Raw genomic sequence first — 20487 nt, forward strand, 5'->3', positions numbered from 1 at the left:
TCTCAACAGTCAAGGCACTTAACACAAAAATATAGGCAGAGAACTCTTTCCCAATTACAGGACACATCCTACTGGGGGTATAAGCAATAATTTTAGGGAGTGCAGTGACATGGAACTAAATATTGAAGTACAAAAGAAAGTTATTATTTTAAAAATTATCTTTCAATTCTGCTTTTGCAGAAGAAATCTTATCTCTAACAGCTGTAGCTCTCTAAAACTTGCCAATTCTTTTTTGAATAAGGAGAGAATAGGCCTTTTACTCAGAACCATCTCAGTCAACAGCTTCTATTAGAGCTGCAGTTTATTTAACAGTGTCTTTCTTCCCCTACCATATTTATTTTATTTTTTTATTATTATTTTTGTGATGGAGTCTTGCTCTGTAGCCCAGGCTGGAGTGCAGTGGCGTAATCTTGACTCACTACAACCTCTGCTTCCTGAGTTCATGCGATTCTCCTGCCTCAGCCTCCCAAGTAGCTGGGATTACAGGTGCACACCACCATACCCAGCTAATTTTTGTGTTTTTAGTAGAGACAGGGTTTCATTTTGTTGGCCAGACTGGTCTGAAACTCCTGACCTCAGGTGATCCACCTGCCTCAGCCTCCCAAAGTGCTGGGATTACAGGTGTGAGCCACCGTGCCATGCCCCGTATTTATTCTTAAAGTTACTTTCTTTTAAGGCATGTGTTACTCATTTTCTGTTTAAAATAGAACGTAAGTTTTAATATAAATTCATTTGAAAAATAACTGATGAGCTAATTTTAAAAATTAAGTTAACAACGGTGAAGGAGGGATTTGGATCTGGTAGTTTCCTGAAGGTGGCATTCAAATTAGCCAAAGCAGGAACGCATTGGTGTAATGGTGCGGGGAGGACTGGGCAAAAGAAGAACTAGTTTCTAGAATTAGATCCTTCAGCGAGTACAATAGGAACCTGGGCAACTTACAGCTTCTCTGGGCTTCTTTTCCTTTATCTGTAATTATGGGGTTGGAGTATTAAACACATTCATTGAACACCTGCATTTGCAAAATATTGTGCTTGTATGTATGAGGCTACTTGTGATGAAAATAGTAGAAATTCTACCTTTCGGAAGTTTACAGACAAAAGCAAAATCAAGCCAAACAAACAAGCTATTGCTGTGCTAGTAGAGGAGACAGCCAGGTAAAAGGGGCAACTATCAAAGAACAGGATGTGGCTGGGTTCTGGCCCTGGTTCTGCCATTAATGACCTGATTTTATACCAGCCATTCAACCTCTGTGAGCCCCAGGTTTTTCTTGATTAAATCAGTGGCTTCCCCTGACCCACACCTGGTGTGTCCGAGAGTTACTTTTTCTGAGGAAGAGGAGCATCTTTCAGCAAAGGGTGTAGGTCTGGCTGTTCCCACCCCATGGCTGGAGGGCTCTGGACAGCGCTAAAGCTCATCACTGAAGGATGTCCCCAAAGTCATTAATGGATCCCGTAAATGCAGTGTCCCAAACCAGAGCAGAAAGTAACATGTCCTGTTGCCCAGATCCTCCTCATCCTTCAAAGTCATGGTTATTTGACATGCCCTTGGAGAAGTCTGCTCCCCACCCACTTCCCCCTATAGTCTGATCTTTCTATCATAGCATATATGTGTGTGTGTGTGTGTGTGTGTGTGTGTGTGTGTAGACTCACACTGGCCTATAAGCTGCCAGACACAGGGATCAGGTTTTCACTTTCCCCCTAGTGCATAACTCAGTGTCTGGCACATAGCCAGCAGCACCCAGCTCCTATGCATATGTGTGCACACACATGAGTTCATGTGCACACATGCACAGGTCTGAGTGTGTTGGTGATGAAACAGAATGTGGAAAATAATTGAATAAGGCAAGATTTTAGAATATCAGTTTCTTATTGAGCAACATGAGGAAAAGTATATGAAACAAAAATGCACAGCTGTATAAACGATCAAAGTGAAGTCACGTAACTATCACTCAGATCTAGAACCAAGGCACTGTGGTCATTTCCAGCCTCCCTTTCTCCAAATCCTATCCAGTTTCACCACTTTCCTCACTTTGTTTTCCAGCTTTTTCTCATGAAGTTTTGTTTTAAAAATTTTCTATTTATTTTGAGAATCTGCAGAAGCATTTCAAGATAGAGGAATAAACACCTGTAGGCATTTTACCTTGATATGGTAGTTAACATTTCACCATCTGTTTTCTGTTTTCTTTATAGCCTTGCTTTTTTCTGAACCATTTAGTCATAGACATCATAATGCATAATCACCAAATAATTCATTATTCATCATTTCCTAAGAACAACGGGATCCTCTTTGCCACAATACTCACTACACTCCACTCAGGAAATTGGTATAATACTATTCTATTGATACTTTTTTTTGAGACCAAGTCTCGCTCTGTCACCCAGGCTGGAGTGCAGTGGTGCCATCTCAATCTCAGTTCACTGCAACCTCCGCCTCCAGGGTTAACTGTTGATACTCTTGATGCAGTACCACTATCTAATATGGTACATGTTCTGATTTCTCCATTTGTTCCAACAGTGTCCTTTATAGGTAAGGGAATTTATATCTTTGGTCCAGGATCCAAACAAGGATCATGTGTTGCATTTAGTCACAATGTTTCTAGTCTCCTTTAATACAGGGAAGTTCTCCTAGGTTTTTGCTTTTGTCTTCATTAATTTGACATTTTTAGAGAGTCAGCATTGACATTTTAGAGATTTTAGCAGACTTTTTTTCTCAATTTATATTTGCTTGATTATTCCTTTGTAAGTAGATTCAGGTTGAACTTTTTTTTTTTCCTAGAGAAGCACTTGGATGGTATGTTCTCAATGTATGGCTGGAGGAGGCATGTGATATCAATTGGCTCATTATTGTGGATCGGTGTGATAATTTGATTAAGTGGTACCACCAGACTGCTCCCAACAGCCTTTCATCCAATGGTTTTAGCCTCTGATATGGTTTGGCTCTGTATCACCACCCAAATCTCGTCTCGAATTATAATCCCCACGTGTTGGGGGAGGGGGCCTGGTGGGAGGTGTTTGGATCATGGGGGTGGATTTCCCCCTTGATGTTCTATGATATTGAGTTCTCATGAGATCTGATGGTTTACAAGTGTGAGGCATTTAACCCCTTGCGCTCTCTCTTTCCTGCTCTGCCATGGTAAGATGTGCTTGCTTCCCCTTCTGCCATGATTGTAAGTTTCCTGAGGCCTTCCGGTCATGCTTCCTGTTAAGCCTGTAGAACTGTGAGTCAATTACATCTCTTTTCTTTACAAATTGCACAGTCTCAGGTAGTTCCTTATAGAAAGGACTAATACAGCCTTCACTGGTGATTCTTAGCTAATTAATGATCACTATAAGGATTGTAAAATGGTGACTTAAGTTTTTTTCTTTTATTTCCTCTATATAAAAAAGATATTTCTCCTCTCCTTTCCTTTCAACCCCCTTTCCCTTTTTATTATCAGTATGAGCTTGTGGATTATCTATTTAACATGTTATAATCCACTCTTATTATTTATCTTTATACTCAAATTGCCTCATATTTTGCCACAGGGAGCCCCTTCTGTTTGGCTATGTTCTTTTGACATTTCTCCATCAGTTTTTGAGCACTTCCTTAGTTTCTGGGATAATAAGATATTCCACTTTCATTTTAAGAGAGGAAATTGAACTAAGCGTCTAAGCTCTGCTGATTAAAATGTTTACAAAAATAGGAATGAGAATCAAAGTGCAAATTCAACGCTGGCAAATACCTCTCTGAACTTTGGCAAAAACAGCAGGTTTTTGACTAGCCTTATCCATCACTGAAGTGCCTAAAAATGTATCATAGGATAATCACTGCTGTCTCTGAGGGGCTTCTGGGTCCAGACCCTGCTGGTGATCAGGAGACGCATGGGTTCAGGGAAGTGCAAGCTCCTGAACACACCTGTTCAACACAGCTCCTGGCAGTATCCATGGTGATGGAAGACAGAAAGCATATGGTAATTACAACCACAAATTAAATGATTTTATCCAGTGATTTTTACTCTGCTTCATGAGCAGTATGATGAGAGCAATAGACCAACTATAAGATTATGTTTGCCTTGCACTAATTTTAATTTTTGGTGCTGTCATGTCTGTAGAGATGGGAATGCACAGTAAAGGGGACCAAGAGAAGGAAAATAGAGAAAGTGATGAGTTTAAAATCCTGCTAACTGGCTAATGCAAAAAAAAAAAAAAAAAAAAACAACATCAAATCTGAAAATGTTTTTCCAAAGCATTTCCTAGGGTTGGGAACTTCTAGATGGTTTTCATTTCACTTGTTTCTCAAACAGCTGTGCAATGTTGGCTGAGGGTGTGGAAAGGAGTGAATAAGCCTATGTATTAGGATGGGAAGAAAAATAACCTCTCAGTCAGATGCATATCCCCTGGGATCTGATGTTACTGTAGGAGGGATGCCAACAGCCTAAGTGAATGGTCCAGATGCTTTAAAATAGCTATGAACCCCCCAACCCATTGTTTCAAGCATAGAACCAGAAGACAGACCACATTGCTCAGGGGACAAGTTCAACAAGAAGGCTAAATCCTGGGGATGGTATGCAGAGCAGCTGATTCCTCCCCGACAGTGTGGTGTCCTACTTTTTTACCCGATTTTCAGGGTCCTTTATATTATCTGCTGAGTTAATTAAGACGTTGCTCTCAGAGTTTAGAAAGTACATTGACATTTTTAGATAAAAGATAATTGCAGCCTTGTGCTGAATTTTCTAAGGCAAATTAAGGGTACTGCAACATTTCATTTACTTGGACACAATCACCTGGTATTTTCTGGTCCTCCAGTTGTTAAGAGGGTAACTATTAATACAACAAGCAGATATGTAGCATTCAAGCTGTCAAAAGTCACACTCCAGGGGATATTCGGTAGTTGAGTCAGCAAATACACACACCACTGTTCTTTTTTATCTTGCCCATAGCAGACATAAATCATCTATCCCAGCTTCAAAACTTTCTGAACCAGTTCTCGAGGGAGCCACTGACACTTGATAAAATCTTATATTTATTAGACACCTAGGTCAGAGATGAGACGCAATCTATTCTCTCACTCCTTTTACCTGACCATTGTTGGTTAAAATGGTTATCCTCATACAAGGGTCTTAACTGTTAAAGAACATTTTTTCTTTCTTTTCTGATATGGAGTCTCGCATTTGTTGCCCAGACTGGAGTGCAAAGGCATGATGTTGGCCTACTGCAACCTCCGCCTCCTGGGTTCAAGTGATTCTCCTGCCTCAGCCTCCTGAGTAGTTGGGATTACAGGTGCCTACCACCATGCCTGGCTAATTTTTGTATTTTTAGTAGAGATGGGGTTTCACCACGTTGGCCAGGCTGGTCTTGAACTTCAGACGTTAAGGTGGTCCGCCCACCTCCCCCTCCCAGAGTGCTGGGATTACAAGACATAAGCCACCATGCCCAGCCTGTTAAAGAACATTTAATAATGTTCACTCTATCCTAATTCACTGAATGAGGGAAACAGATGAAGTCAATTAACAAATAAAAAACCTTTCCATTCATCAAGAAAGGCCTCATACTAAAATACTTAAATTCTTTTATCTATCTAGCTAGATATTATCATAACTTTTATGAAAGGTCACCTCTAAGACTGCTGGTTGGCTTGTGGACCAATTAGCTGGGCCAATGGGTGAGGTCACATAGTACAAGAATGGCCTAATCCCCGAGAAAAGGCCTTTGAGAGTCTAGTCCTACAGGTTTAGGGATGAGCCGAGACAACCTAATACTCATAAAACCCTTGATACCCAGGTTGGAAAGAAGATAGGAGGCAGTAACAATCTGTGAGAATTTTTTCATATAAAATTGCTTTTGTTTTCTCATCTAGAATATTAACTTCAGAAAAGGAACTTCTTTCTGATTCTTTTGTGTGTACTCATGGCCTAATATAGGTAATTGGTCAGTAATGCAAGATTTATAATATGCTTTTCAACAAATATTTAAATAATAAACTTACTTCACTTTTTCTATTTTAGAAAAATATCTTTTTTTTCTGATATCAAAGTAATTGATGGACCTTGTTCAAATGTTGCAATATACAAAGATATATAGCAAAGAAAAAAACCCCAAGAGATGACAGCATAAAACATAGTACTAAGAGATGTTAAGAAACGTCAGTCGTAATCTCTGATCTTGTGCCAGTAACTTTATTGCTCTAGGCCTTATTTCTCCATATAAAGAGAAATGGGGTAATAGTTCTACTTACCGCCAAGATTATGAAGGCTAATGACACCTGATCAGTGAAGTGTTTGCTTATTACATTGTAGGTAATCAACAGCAATGAGTTCCTCCATCCTATCATACCGAGAACACTTCCTTTTCATTACTGTGCTTTTCAAGGAGAGAGAAGAAGGAAAACCTGTGGAGGCTCACTTTAAGTCTCTTGACCCTAAGGTGATCCTTGTTTGCTCTTTCAGATAACTCTCACCTAACTATGTTTACAAAGGGAATACCTCCTTGGTACATGGGAATGCATATTCCCATTAAGCTTCACACATTTCGAGCTTTTGCATCTCCAGAAAATTTACAGAAAAGCTACGTCATGACTTGCATCACTGGATTTACTCCCTTTTCATTCAGGTGTTGAATCATGAACGGGAGTTGAGGTCCGGTCACTGACTTTTGACATTTGGTGGAACTATTTTTAACATGATCTACTGGGTAATGCCCACAATCAGAAGTCCAGTGTTAAAACTTATAGATAACTTAGAATCCATTGCTTGTGTAAAAGCTTATACAGTTTACCTGAGTTGTTCATTTATTTATTTATTTTTTTGACAGGTCCTCATTCTGTCACCCAGGCTCGAGTGCAGTGGTGCGATCTTGGCTCACTGCAATCTCCACCTCCCGGGTTTATGCAATTCTTGTGCCTCAGCCTCCTGAGTAGCTGGGACTACAGGTGCCTTCTGCCACACCCAGCTAATTTTTTGTGTTTTTAGTAGAAAAGGAGTTTTGCCCTGTTGCCCAGGCTGGCCTCAAACTCCTGAGCTCAAGCTATCTACCTGCCTTGACCTCCCAAAGTGCTGAGATTACAGGTGTGAGCCATGGTGCTCAGCCTTTACCTGTCTCTTGAGATGACACCTATTTCAAATATCCAAAAGTATCACATTTTCTAAAAATAGGAACAAAGCTTTAATAGATAATTACTTTTCTATTCTTCAAGGGAAGAGTACACTGTTTGAGGGTTGCCTTGGTCGCTTGCTTTTTCTGCCTGCTTTTCAGCAATTGTATTGCACAATCATCTGAGCATAGCAAGGGAAGAAAATACCAAACCCTTAGTTTTGAGGCTCTTTAGTAATTCCAAGAGAAGCATAGGTTTGTACTTGCTGGAAGGTGGGGCTTGGCAGCATTTCTCAAATTGTGACCTGTGAAAAACCAACGTTCCAGTCTCCATTGGGGTGAGCTAAATAACACATCTTGTCCATTCAGTTTGGGAACCATGATATTCTGTGGTACTTTTGTATTTTTGATGAATTTTATTACATATTGTTGAGTCTAAGAAGTCCTAGGAACCCAGGTTTACCCCAGTGTTTTCAAAATGCAATTCAAAATGGAGGCTCATTATTAGTGGAAGGTCTATTTGTGAATCCCAAGATCTGGATTAGAGTGCTATTAGGTCCTCCAAAAAGCAGTTTCCAAGATGACATTACTGGAGTGCTGGAGATTTATTTGGAGAGCATAAAGGGGAAGGAGCAGGAAGCAGGAAGGGCCTTTAGGCTTTGTGGGTCTGACACCTGTGACAGAGGTGGGAAGGAAAATTGCCTGGGAAGAATCTTCTAAGAAAGTTTCCTCCAGGTCGTTGGGGAGTCTTGTGTCCCAAGTCACCCATTAGAGGAATCCCATGTCTTGCAGGAAGGGGCTTGAGTTAGTTTGCTTGCTGTGCTTAGCCCATAGGATGCATGGCTTCAGTGTGATGCAGTGACCGGCAGGAAGGCTCAGCAGCTGGAGCTGTCAGTCAGTGTATGCTCCCTGTAGCTGGAGATTGAGTGGCATATTTTCATGACCACCCCTATTTCCAGTTGTACCCCTTGTTAGAATAAGTCACTGAAGGCTTCTGGAACCTAAACAGTTACTGTATCAAATGGGGGACCTGTCCTTTCTTCCTCACATAGCTACAAATGAAAGCTCTTTGCAACTTATAAAGCATTCCAGAAATACAGAGGATTATTATGGGGTGGCTGAAGCCTTTTCAAGTGTATCAGCTGCTAGCATGGCACTGTGCTCTTGACCCAAAGGCATTGTCTTATTCATCATTGCCCTGGATTTCCCACAGGCCAACCACAGTGCTAGGCATCTAATAGGCACTCATTAAATGTTTGTTAAATTATGATAACAACTGTTGTGAGTTCTCCAAAGAAACACTCTGTGACTAAGTCTGTACATGGGATAACAATTGTAGACACTGAAATGCATTCCCTCTGTCAGGAGGCAGAGCATGGGGGAGGATGGTGGGGGATTTGTACTGATATAATCTGCCCTTGTATCTGGATCCTGTGTAGCAGTTCATGGTAAGGGCATTATTCCTGGCAGAGGGAAGAGGGCTAGGGGAAGAGTTTCACAACTTTTTTTTTTTTTTTTTTTGAAATGGAGTCTTGCTCTGTCACCCAGGTTGGAGTGCAGTGGCGCGATCTCAGCTTACTGCAACCTCTGCCTCCTGGATTCAAACAGTTCTCCTGCCTCAGCCTTCTGAGTAACTGGGACTACAGGCACGTGCCACCACACCTGGCTAATTTTTGTATTTTTAGTAGAGATGGGGTTTTGCCATGTTGGCCAGGCTGGTCTTGAACTCCTGGCCTCAAGCGAACCATCTACCTCGGCCTCCCAAAGTGCTGGGATTACAGGCGTGAGCCACTGCGCCCGGTCAGAGTTTCACATCTTTTTGCTTTGTAATGTGATCTCTCTTTTGCATCTCTAAAATAATTCTGATGTTAATTGAATTGTAAAGAAAATTCCCAAACTTTATCCTAGATAATTGTAGGGCATCACCCCCTACTCCTGAAGCTTATTTCCCAGAGCTGTTTGCATTGACTGCTTTGAGTTTGACCAACTCATCCTTTCTCTGCTTTGGGAACGTCCTAGTCAGGGCTAAATGTTTAAGGAACAAGCACAGGGAAAGAGGGAAAGGAAAGGCATGGAGGAGATTTGTAATGGGGTAATTTCTCAAAGGGTTGACTGTAGCTTTTCTGTTTGGCTCTAATCTCCTGATGGATGGCAGTTTTGTCTGTTTCTTTTTGTACATTTATTTGTACCAGCTCAGTATTTTGTTCAATAAACGTTTGTGGAGTGAACCTAGGAATGAATTACACGTGTCTACTACATGCTGAGTGTTGGGGTGATAAGGGTAAACCAACTCCAGCCCTAATGAAACTTTTTGTCTAATAATGAAAGTGAACAGTAATGGAAAAAAATCACATAAATAAAATTACAAACTATGATGAGTGATGAAACGAAAAAGCTCTGGGAACCTGGGGAGCTTAGATAGAACCAGGGTACCTGGTTAGTCTGGTGGGGAAAGCACAGAGGTCAGGGAAGACTTTTCTGAGAATGTGATGTTAAGTGGCCCATGAAGGATGGGACAGTGTTAACCAGAGAAAGAGGTATGTGAGGGGCATTTGGATTCCAGCAGAGAGGAGCATGTGCAGAGATCTGGAGGGAGGGAGCATGTTCCAGTCAAGTTACTGAAGGAAGGTGGTGTGGCCAGAGCAAACCACAGGGATGCAGTAGGAGATGAAGCAGAGAGATTTGGGTACAAGGCGGTCCATTTGGTATTTTCCTGTGCTGTGCCATCAATAATCCTTATTACTGGATGTCTACTGTGTAGCCAGATGACTTCTGTTGATATGTGTACTGTATCTGGATCACACACAGCAGTATCATGGTGAGGATATAATTCTGCAGAAAAATGAAAGGAGAAATAAACTTAAACTCTGGGAGGAGGGGTTTGAACTTTAGAAAGCTTTGGACCCTGTGGGGTTATTGAGCTCTGATAAGAGTTGCCATGGGATCTTGTTTTTGTGAAGAATTTAAAGAACAGAGCAGATGAGGGAAGGAGGCTTGGCTACCTTGAAAGGGTACTGGATTAGGGGTTCCAGCTCTTGCAGTGCCATGATCAGCTGTGTACCCTCGGACCACCTCATCTTTTAAATAACCACTTCCCCCAGTGGTAACATGTGAGGTTGGAATTCAACGACTCTGACCATCTTTGATTCTGAGTGGAATCAACTCTATCATGATGGAAAATTGGGGGAGGGATGCACTAGGGAACCCACTCTGTCTGTGAACCCCTGAGCCCAGGCCCCTTCCTTTGCATGTCTTTTTATGATCGTATGGAGTGGAGGATTGCAGCTCAGTTGGGGATGTTTATGAGGCTGCCTTGGGAGCTACTATTTAACTGCTTAGTCTGTACCTGCAGAACCTTCTCCCCAACCCCTCCCCACACTTCATGCTGCCTCCCTCCTCAGTGCTCTGCACTTTAGAGGCTCCTACACCATTGCCAGCCCACAGGGGTGGCCTCTCAGCCCTCACCGCCAGGTGCACTTCTTGTCCCAGCACCATACCTAAAACACAAAGGTGCACAATGGAGAGGGCCCAGCATTTCCTTTTCCATGACACCATAAAGACGTGCTAGAGGAATGGACAAGGGGCAGTGTATTCCTTTCCTGGGATTGCCTTGGCCATGTGCCACAAATATGGCTGCTTCAAACAGCATCATCCTCTCACAGTTCTGGAGGCCAGAAGTCTGAAGTCAAAATTGTTGGCAGGATCATGAAGACGATGGGGGAGAATCCTTCCTTGGCTCTTCCAGCTTCTGGTGGCTCCTTTGTTCCTTGTCTTGTGGCTGCATCACTCCAGTCTCTGCCTCCATCTTCACAGTGTCTTCCTCTCTGTGTCTTCTCCTTTTATGTATCTTAAAAGGTCACTTGTCATTGGATTTAGGGTCCACTGGGTAATCCAGGAGAGTATCTTCTCAAGATCCTTAATTATATCTGCAAAGATTCTTTTTGCAAATAATGGGACACTCACAGGATTCAACATGTGGATATATCTTTAGGGGAACCACCATTCAATTCACTATAGGTGGTTTCAGAGGTATTTGACCCATCCAAATGACTTATTTTATTCATTTTTCTCCTGATAAACTTGACCTTTTTGAAATAGCCTAAGAATACAGGTCCCAAAGATATGCCACAGAGTGGAGGCAACAAGCTGGAGGGCTGGAGAGCACAGGCTTCAGGGCCAGGTGGCCTCAGTTCAAATCCCAGCACTTACCAATCTCTGTGGCATCTGTACATTGAGTACAGTAACACTACTGCCTTTGAAGGCTGTTGTGGAGCTTGTATAGGATAACACTTGTAAAGGTAGCTAGAACTTACCAGAAGTAAAGTGCTCAATAAATGTTAACCATGATAGTGAAATAAACAGTAAAAACATGAGCAGGGGGTGGTGAACATGATTAAAAATCTAAGTATGTCTGAATAGTGGCTGGACCCAGGGCATTGACACTGTCTGGAGCTAGGGCTCTTTTGAGTCTTGATCGACCTATAATTACCTGCACCTGACTTGAAATAAAACATATTGGTGGCCCCTCCTCTCAAGATCTGCTCTGAGCTTCTGTGTTTGCTGATCAGAGTTGGGCTCTGGCAGCCAACCGGAACAGAGGGCACTCAATTTCAAACAGAGATAGGGAGCTGCCAGGTGCACACACACAGAAAGGACATTCCTGGGAGGTAGCCTGCTGTGCTCCACTGAGCCACTGAATTCCCAAGGGGAGCTTTCCTTCTTCCAAGACAGTGGTGGCTGCTACCCTTCCTGCTGGGCTGACCTCCTGGGGTCCAGGAAGCTGGTGAGTATGAGTGCTTCTGGGCACAGTCAGGAGCCTTGCTGGTGGAGGTGAGGTCTGTTGCTCTGCTTCTTATTACCGAACTCTGTCCACACCCTTTGCGGCAGCCTGGGCTTCTGGAAGCCCTTGGAGATGCCACTCTTCTGCTTGTCCTTAGAAACCTGGGCCATCATGGGTGAGGATGCAGACAGAGGGCAAAGGGGCTGGGCTTGGGTGTCAGACTGCTGTGTGGCTCTAGGCAAGTTCCCTAACCTCTCCGAGGTGAGGTGTTCTGCATTTGGTAAGTGGGGATTGGATGGTACCCTACTCTGACTAGGTGCTTGAGAAATGGTGGGGGTAATTGATATCTAGGAGGTAACATAGAGTAGAGATCTGACGGGTCAGGGTTTTACTGAAGCCTTGAGACCTTAGGCAGTTTACTTAACCTTTTAGACTACAATTTCCTTATCTGAAAAAGAGATTAAACACCCCACTCAGATGGCTGATGGAAGGATTAAGTGGAAAAAAAGGTATATAGAGCCTTTAGCCCAATGCATGGCTCATTCTACATGCTCAGTGACTGGTAGCTATGATGACTGTCCCAGAGCAACCTGAATAATGATAATAAAATTAATGAATATATTTGTTAGATATATTTAACAAATATATTAATCTTATTATATATTATATATTTAATATATATTTAACACATACATTCATCCATTTTATTATCAAATATATAATGAACAACTATATTGGCTCAATCCCAGTGTGGTGTAGAAGGAGAAGCATTCAGTCAATAACAAGAAGACCCAGCTCTGCCCTCAGCTTAGCCAATTCATAGCTGGGTAACTGAGCAAGTTGTCTAACCTCTCAGAGCCTCAGTTTTCTTGTCTTCAAATAAAAATAGTAACTATTTTCTTTCATATGTCAGGAGGTAAGTTATATATGTATAAATAAACACACACACACACACATACACACACTCTCAATCCTTAGCACTCTATGAGGTAGGTACTATTTGATACCCATCTTACAGATGAGGAAGTACAAGCATAGAGAAGTTATGAATTTTGCTCTAGCTCACACACACTATATGAGGTAGAGGGTAACCAGACCTGGGCCTGTGTCTCACCCAGTATGCTGTGAAAATACTGCCAGCCTCCTTTCCCTCACAGGGCTTCTGCTAGGGTTCCATATATGGCAAAGTGCTTGGAGGAGTGTAAAGCGTTGTATGAATAGAACCTGTAGGCACAATTTATCTACTGAGGGTCTTGGCTCCATCCTTCTCCTTGTTTTTACATGTGTGACACATGTCTCTCTATAAGTTGAGCTTTTCAGCGGGAACAGGGAGTGTTGCATCATGTTTATGTATAAGTTCAATATATGGATTTCTCCATTTCTGACTTTGCTCCCATCATAGATTGGGGATCAATGAAGCTTTCCTCATTGTTTGTGCAGTTGGTGAGTTTATCATCTTCAGTAGCAAATCTTTATTGTGTTCCCTGAGTTCAAGGCCTGAGACCAGGCATGACTTTAGACCTCCTTTCGTGTTTCCGAGTTGAGACTGAGAGGACTGGACTGAGAAGCCCCTGTATATTTGGGACTTAATACATCTTGACCCTGAGCTGAGGCTGAAATCCCAATGATAGTGACTCCTGGAGAAGTTGACAGGACTGAACTCCTCTTCCTGTTCAAGAGGCTCCAACTTCAGCTTCTGCAAAAGTAATTTATAAAGAACCTGAGCAGAGCCTGTGCAATGAGGGAGAGAAGGTTTGATGGGATTCTGTTGTTTTGGGGGCCCTGTAAATCCCACACAAAAGGCTCACTGAAGATAAGTTGTTTTATAAAACCTCTCCAAAATGCCTTCAAAGTTATGTTTGATTTCATGGGTTGATAGATGAGCCTTCAGGTTTATTTTTTTCTATGCAGGACATCAATGAAAACTGAAGCAATAAATTTCTGGCGGTTACTTTTTTTTAAAGTTGTGTCTGAGGTATGGATGATTGGAAGCTGTTTGTGAGCAATTGCATTGAGTTGCCTCATTATATTGCAAGTTTTAACTGATTTAGAGAGCTTCATTTGACTGTGCTAATTAAGGTTTTTATTCTTGGAACTAATCAGCTTGAGTGAAGTAAATTTTTCCTCCTCTTGGTTATAAAAGCTATTAAAGAGCTCAAACATGCAAAGAAAGATTCTTTGCGAGTCATGTTTGAAATAACATAGTCATTCATTTTCAACATTGAACTGCTTTTGCTTTTAACAGATATGAACTTCCTTTCATATGTCTTTAGTATATACAGAAAAATAATTAGGCTATCACTTTTAAGCCCTTGGAACATTTTATGTAATATACAGGAGTTATGAAATAAAACTCTGTTGGAAAAAAAGTCAATTTTTGACTGAATGGGATTCAAAGTGTATCTGTTATCAGAGGTCACCTGGCCTAGGTTTAGAGAGGAAGCGTTGTAGGGGGGTTCATGCTTGCTAAGGTTTTAGCATTCCTAGTGGCTAAACACAGGATAAATGAACATCCAGAAGTACTAGCTCTTCCAATGAACAGATTTATGACCTTGAACTGGTTCTTTCTTTTCTCTGGACTGGACCTCAATTTTGCTATCTGTTTAATGAACAGGTTAGTTTTTTGTTTGTTTGTTTGGTCTGTTTTTGAGATGGAGTCTCACTTTGTCGTGCAAGCTGGAATGCAGTGGGGGGAGATGTTGGCTCACTGCAACCTCTGCCTCCTGGGTTCAAGTGATTCTCCTGCCTCAGCCTCCTGAGTAGCTGGGATTATAGGCATACACAACCACACCCAGCTAATTTTTTTGTATTTTTAGTAGAGACAGGGTTTTGCCACGTTGGCCAGGCTGGTCTCAAACTCCTGACTTCAAGCGATCTGTCCGCCTTGGCCTCCCAAAGTGCTGGGATTACAGGTGTGAGCCACGGTGCCTGGGCTGAACAGGTTGGTTTTGATTAGTGGTTTTCAAACTTTAAAACTTAAGTTTATTCACATATTATTCAAACTCCTTAATACGTAAAACATATAAATGGATCCCCTCAGGTATGAGAGGAGGAGTGGTGGCCACATTGGGCCACCCGGTTACATACTCAATCTTCCCTCTCTTCCTCCCACATCTGAACCCTTGTTGCAGACACCTGGGCTTGATTATTATAATCTCTACCAATTCAAACAACTGAAACTTTTCCAACTCCTACTTGAGCTCAACCTTTTTTCTCTAGTCATTCTGCACAAAGACAGACACAGAAATGACTTTATTATTTCATCTCTTCTTGATCAAAATGGCAGAGTGTACCAGAGCCTAGTGCAATGCTTGGAACACAACAAGGCTCTGTGTACTTTTTTTTGAATGACTATAAGGGACTGGTGGTAGAGAAATAGTCAACCAATAAAAGGTATTTAGGGGCCAGGTGCTGTAATCCCAGCACTCTGGGAGGCCGAGGAGGGCAGATCACCAGGTCAGGAGATAGAGACCATCCTGGCTAACATGTTGAAACCCCATCTCTACTAAAAATACAAAAAATTAGCTGGGTGTGGTGGCACGTGCCTGTAGTCCTAGCTACTTGGGAGGCTGAGGCAGGAGAATCACTTGAACCTGGGAGGTGGAGGGCAACAGAGCAAGACTCAGTCTCAAAAAAAAAAAAAAAAAGGTGGGTATGATGATGAAGAGAAAGAAAAAGGAGGATGCATTAGAAAAAGAAGTGATTTTAAGAATAATAGAGCAGCAGCTCTATTAACAGAGTACAAATTGTTTTTCAGGTCCCAGAATGAACAATTTCCTTTTTCTCCCCAGCTCCAAGACGAATATTAGGATTATTATCTTTTGCCTGTGTTCTCAGTCTTGGAATGATTTTTAACTCTTTTCTTGTTATATGATACATTTTTAAACAGGACCAAAGAAATTCTATTGAATTCTTGTGGAGCTTGCTATCTGTAGACTCCATCTGTCCATTCATCTATCCATAATTCAACATTCATTGAGCCCTGCTATGTGCCAGGCATGGTGTTAGATACTGAGGGTGCATATGTAAACTAGGCATGATTGTTGCCTTCAAAAGCTCAGCATCTAATAAAGGAGAGGGATGTTTTTTCAAGTAACTGTAATGATCCATGTGATAAGTATATAATAGAGATAAGAATAAAATGCTAGTGGAGTCCAGAGGAATGAGTGACTTGTTGCTCCATTGCAAAACTGGAGAACACATCACATCAAAGGAGGCAGTTGAGCCGGGCCTAGGAGAAAGATTTGGGTGTTGCTAGGTAGAGATCGGAGAAGTCCCCTTCAATGGAAGGCCTATGGTGAGCAATGGTTCACGGACAAGAAAGTGTGATGAGTTTAGGAGGAGCTGTCCATCAGGCTGGAGTACTTGGTTTGAGGATCAAGTGCTGTGTTGGTGAACTGAGGCTATAGTGTGGAGAACCCTAAGAGACATTCATAATAGGTTGAGCTGGTTTTTAAATTTAATTAACATGTAGGATATAACACTCTAGTGTTTGCAAACAGTATGTTGTCTCTATTATTTCATTTGATATCCATGATTGTTCTGTAAGACAGACACAACTTATCCTCCATTTTACAAATGAAGAAACTGAGGCACAGCGAGATTAAGGATTTACTCAAGGTTGCATAATTAGCATGTGGCTGAACTGATTCTCAAAGCCAGGGCTTTCAATCTGAAAATCTATGCTTTTTAAAAATTAAATCTTGAAGCATAACATATAAACATAAAAAGCCATACCCACAAATCCTAAGTGTATGAATTGAAAATTTCTGCAAAGCAAATATAGTAAATAATCTCCAAATCAAATTGGGGAAGTTTGACCTCTTTCTAATGTTGCACTTTCCAATCTACAAGCATGGAATATTCATTCATTCATCTTATGTTGTAATTTCCAGAGTATAGGTCTTATTTATATTTCTTAGACTTATTGCTGAGTTTTTGAATTTTTGATGCTATTATAAAATCTTTTATTTCTGATTTTAATTTATGATTATTTGTTTTTGTATAAAGAGGTACAACTGACTTTTATATATTGACTTTGTTTCTAGGTATCCTGCTAAATTCAGTCAGTAATTCAACTAGACAGACACTATTGAATTGGTCAGGGCCTCCAGTGCAGTGGTAAATAGAAGGGAAATAGCGGGCATCCTGTCTTTTTTTTTTTTTTAAATATCAGAGGACATCTTACATGATGATATGATATGATATGATATTGGTATGATACTGACTCAAGGACTTTTGTAAATATTGTTTGTCAGATTCAGAAAATTCTCTGTTCCTCTGATTTGCAAAGATGGCTGTGGAATAGAGAGTAGGTTTCGGGAGGGAGAGAACAGAAGCAGGAAGTCCAGTGAAGTGTGCACTAGCACCAGGAGCCATGTGGACACAGAGGAGCGAATGCATGGGAGAGATGTCCTGGGTTCCTCTGTTTCCCCAGTCATTCTTACTTGATCATTGCTTATCTCAGGAAAGCTTCAAAAGAAAAAGGAACACTAAAAGTTGCCAGGATTCTCCTTCTCTGAAGTCCCAAGTAGTGTTCTTGAAGATATTAACAGATATTTAATGATAAAGGTGTGGTGGTCAAATCCATTTGGAAAAGTCTGACTACAACAGCACCCTCTTGGAGAGTCACAGTGCACAAGGCTCTGACGATCCTGCAGCAAAGGTAGTAATTTAATTTAGTTTAACATAGCACCCATTCTCCTATTTCCAATGTCCACAGCATAAAAAAAAAAATGAGGTTCAGAGGAATTCCATAGATCCTCTCTTAGTAAGTTTACGAACTTTAATGATGCCCATTTGTAATAAAATCTGTTATGGGTCAGTGTATTGGTGTTCCTGAGGTTATAACCATACCCTTCTCTTTACCCTAGACATTCGAAACCAATTGAGAAAGAAACTCAGACATCAAATAGAGATCAAAATACTACCTCAAGTGCTGGTGAAGCTCAATTGGAGGAAGCTATTTGGACTAGAGTCCAGATTAATTTTCAAATACTTCCCTCTGAATCATATGGACTTGCCCACTCAGCTGCAGGGAGGAGAAGCTCTGCTCAGTGGTTACTTCTACTTGCACAGCAGAGCAGAAAGTAGAATACAAATGTTCTGTGGGCAGGTAGACCCAAAGGAAGAAAGACCACATGGGAATAAGAGCTTTGGACCTTAGCCCTTCCCAAGTGAGGAATGTGAACTTAATGCCATACTCTAATAATTCCACCAAAAGATAATCAAGCAATGTATCGGAGAAAGAAAGTTTGGGGAGTGAAGAAAAAGCAGAAAACCTAAAACAGATGGGAGTTTGAAGATTCATTTATGCTGGGACAAAGGGAGAAAGAGCTGCTTGTTCCAAGTGCTGAGAAGTGGTCTATAGTCTATTTTTGGCTTAAAGGTTGATTTCTTGATGTTTAGGAGAGTGGAGAGCAGGGATTTAATTAGCCTGGATATAAAGAAGATGGAATAGGAAAGATGAACCATTTTCTTTGGGGTCCAGGCAAGAGGAAGTCTTAGGCTGTGGTGGGGGCATCTAGTAGTCCTATCTGTACTGCATTGTTGACTTGACTTGCCAATATTTGTTTCTCTATTTTCCTTGCACTCTAAACAGCGCCGTCATGTGTAATGTGCTGATGCTTAGCTGTAGAGGGTGAGGAGCAGGATAAGATGGAAGCCAGTGACCTCAGGCTGAAAAAGATCCTCCAACCCTTGGAGGATTGTTTCTATCGTGGGCGCCTTTGGCATGCCCCAGGGTGGGCGGGAAGCATGAAAGAAAAATGCCTCCATTTTCCTGGGGCAGTCCTACGGCCTTGACCTCTTGCCATTTTGCCCTTGAACACCTAGCAAATTTCTCTGAAGGGCTATGAAAGGCTGGCTTAATAGGGGTGGACTTTACACAGGGTGGCTCCGAATTATTCCTGAGTCTTTCTTGGTTCAGAGAAGCCACAGGAAGAGGAATTAAATAGCATCCTTGCAGGTGTATTTCCTAGACTCAGCTGACTCTTGCAGGTGAAATATTAAGATTCTCAATCACTGTTTGTTGAGTTGTGATATTTGAATCTCATTATAATGGTTGAGGGGACTATAATGTACGAAATGAGGGGCTAACACTGAAACATCCACCTACTATCGCAATGAGATAAAGGATTCCAAAACACATTATGCAAGAATGAACTGCTTCCCGTGAGACTGGGAGCCAGGGCCCATCCATTCAGGCCATTAGCCTTGCTTGAGACATTTTTGATCCGGAAGAGGATTGTTCTTTTTCTCCTGAACCTGAGCATTCTGTTCCTCCAAGGCTGAGCTAATCCCGTGCATAAATAGAGAAGGTAGCCAATTTTGTGGGCTAATTGTAGGGGTTGAGATTGAGTGGAAAGAAAGTAGAGGTGGATTATAAAGTGCAGCCTATGCCAATGTATCTACTACAGGCTCTGAATTTCATACATTTAATCATTCCTTTTGGTTAAGAAATTATTTTAAATTTCCTTTAGATTTCTCTTTGAGAGGATAGCTCATTGGTACTGTCTACTTAACCACAAGGGTTTGTAAACCTGTTGCATATTAAAATCACCAGGGGAGCTTAAAAACCACCGCACCTTTGTCCCGTCACTGACCAATAAAATCACACTCTCGGGGATGGGATCTGGTCAAGTGTGGGGCACAGTTTTAGAAAGCTACCCCCATATGGATTAGATGTGTAGCCAAAGTTGGGGCATCATTGCCTTAATGAAATAGAACATTGAATAGGTAAGTTTTGATAAGAAGATCATGGAGAGAGAGAACTTAGAGAGGCATGGCAAGGCAGAGTGTCACATGGGTTTATATTTTAATAATTTCTATTGAATTCTGCAACACGACTGCTTCTATGTGTAGTGGTTTGCCGTTAATGAATACATCCCAGTCTTAGAAAGATGAGGACCCAGATAGGACATTCTCAAGAAGGTATTTCCCAGCAGGCTACTGGGAATTTACCCAAAGGCTTTTTAGATAACCTTTGAATGGTGGAAAAATTTTGTGATTTTGTTTTGTTTTTAAGCTAGACCTCATTAAATATAAATTTATTCTTTGGATGAAAATAATTCATCAAATATATAAATATAGTTTTTAAAGTTTTTGTAATGATTTCATATAAATACATTCTCAGCTAAAGTCCACCCCCCACCCTCTCTGGCCCCGTACTGGGTGTAATGGCTTTGGGTTTGGAAGGTGAGGTGCACAGGTAACCTGCATCCTGAGTCTTAGGTAGAGAAGAGAGCAGCATGGGCCAGTACTGGGCATGCTGTTGACACAAGTAACTTAGTGTTTGGCCATTTGGCCTGAGCTGCCTCCATTCTGCAGTGAAGGTGGAGAAGGTAATTCCAGAAGGGGAATCTGGTGACACAAGTGGGAGAACACAAGGCAACTCTGGCTGTGAGCAATTTTCTAATCCTGGCTTTGCCGAGTGGTGGATATGACATTAAATTAGCTACGTGTAGAGCTTTTAATAGTTCAGCATGAGGGATCAATAAGGTCATCTGTGTAACATCCCAGTGAGAAAAAGCAGAACTAACCTTATGGCCACTTCCTGAACAAGAGGAACAGAAGAGGAGCCTGGAGCTCAGAGAAGTCCCAGGGCCAGCTCCAGTGACACAGTTAGAAAGTGGCCTACA

At 41.5% G+C, this 20487-nt stretch overlaps 1 protein-coding gene across 1 annotated transcript in view; it reads left to right on the forward strand.

The window, feature by feature from the left end:
* The window catches only part of FER1L6 (fer-1 like family member 6), a 207983-nt gene that overhangs the window by 17261 nt on the left and 170235 nt on the right, over window positions 1-20487 (forward strand). The gene's annotated exons all lie outside the window — the stretch shown is intronic.

This window comes from Pongo pygmaeus, chromosome 7 (genome assembly GCF_028885625.2).
Source record: "Pongo pygmaeus isolate AG05252 chromosome 7, NHGRI_mPonPyg2-v2.0_pri, whole genome shotgun sequence".
In the NCBI taxonomy this organism is placed as follows: Eukaryota; Metazoa; Chordata; class Mammalia; order Primates; family Hominidae; genus Pongo; species Pongo pygmaeus.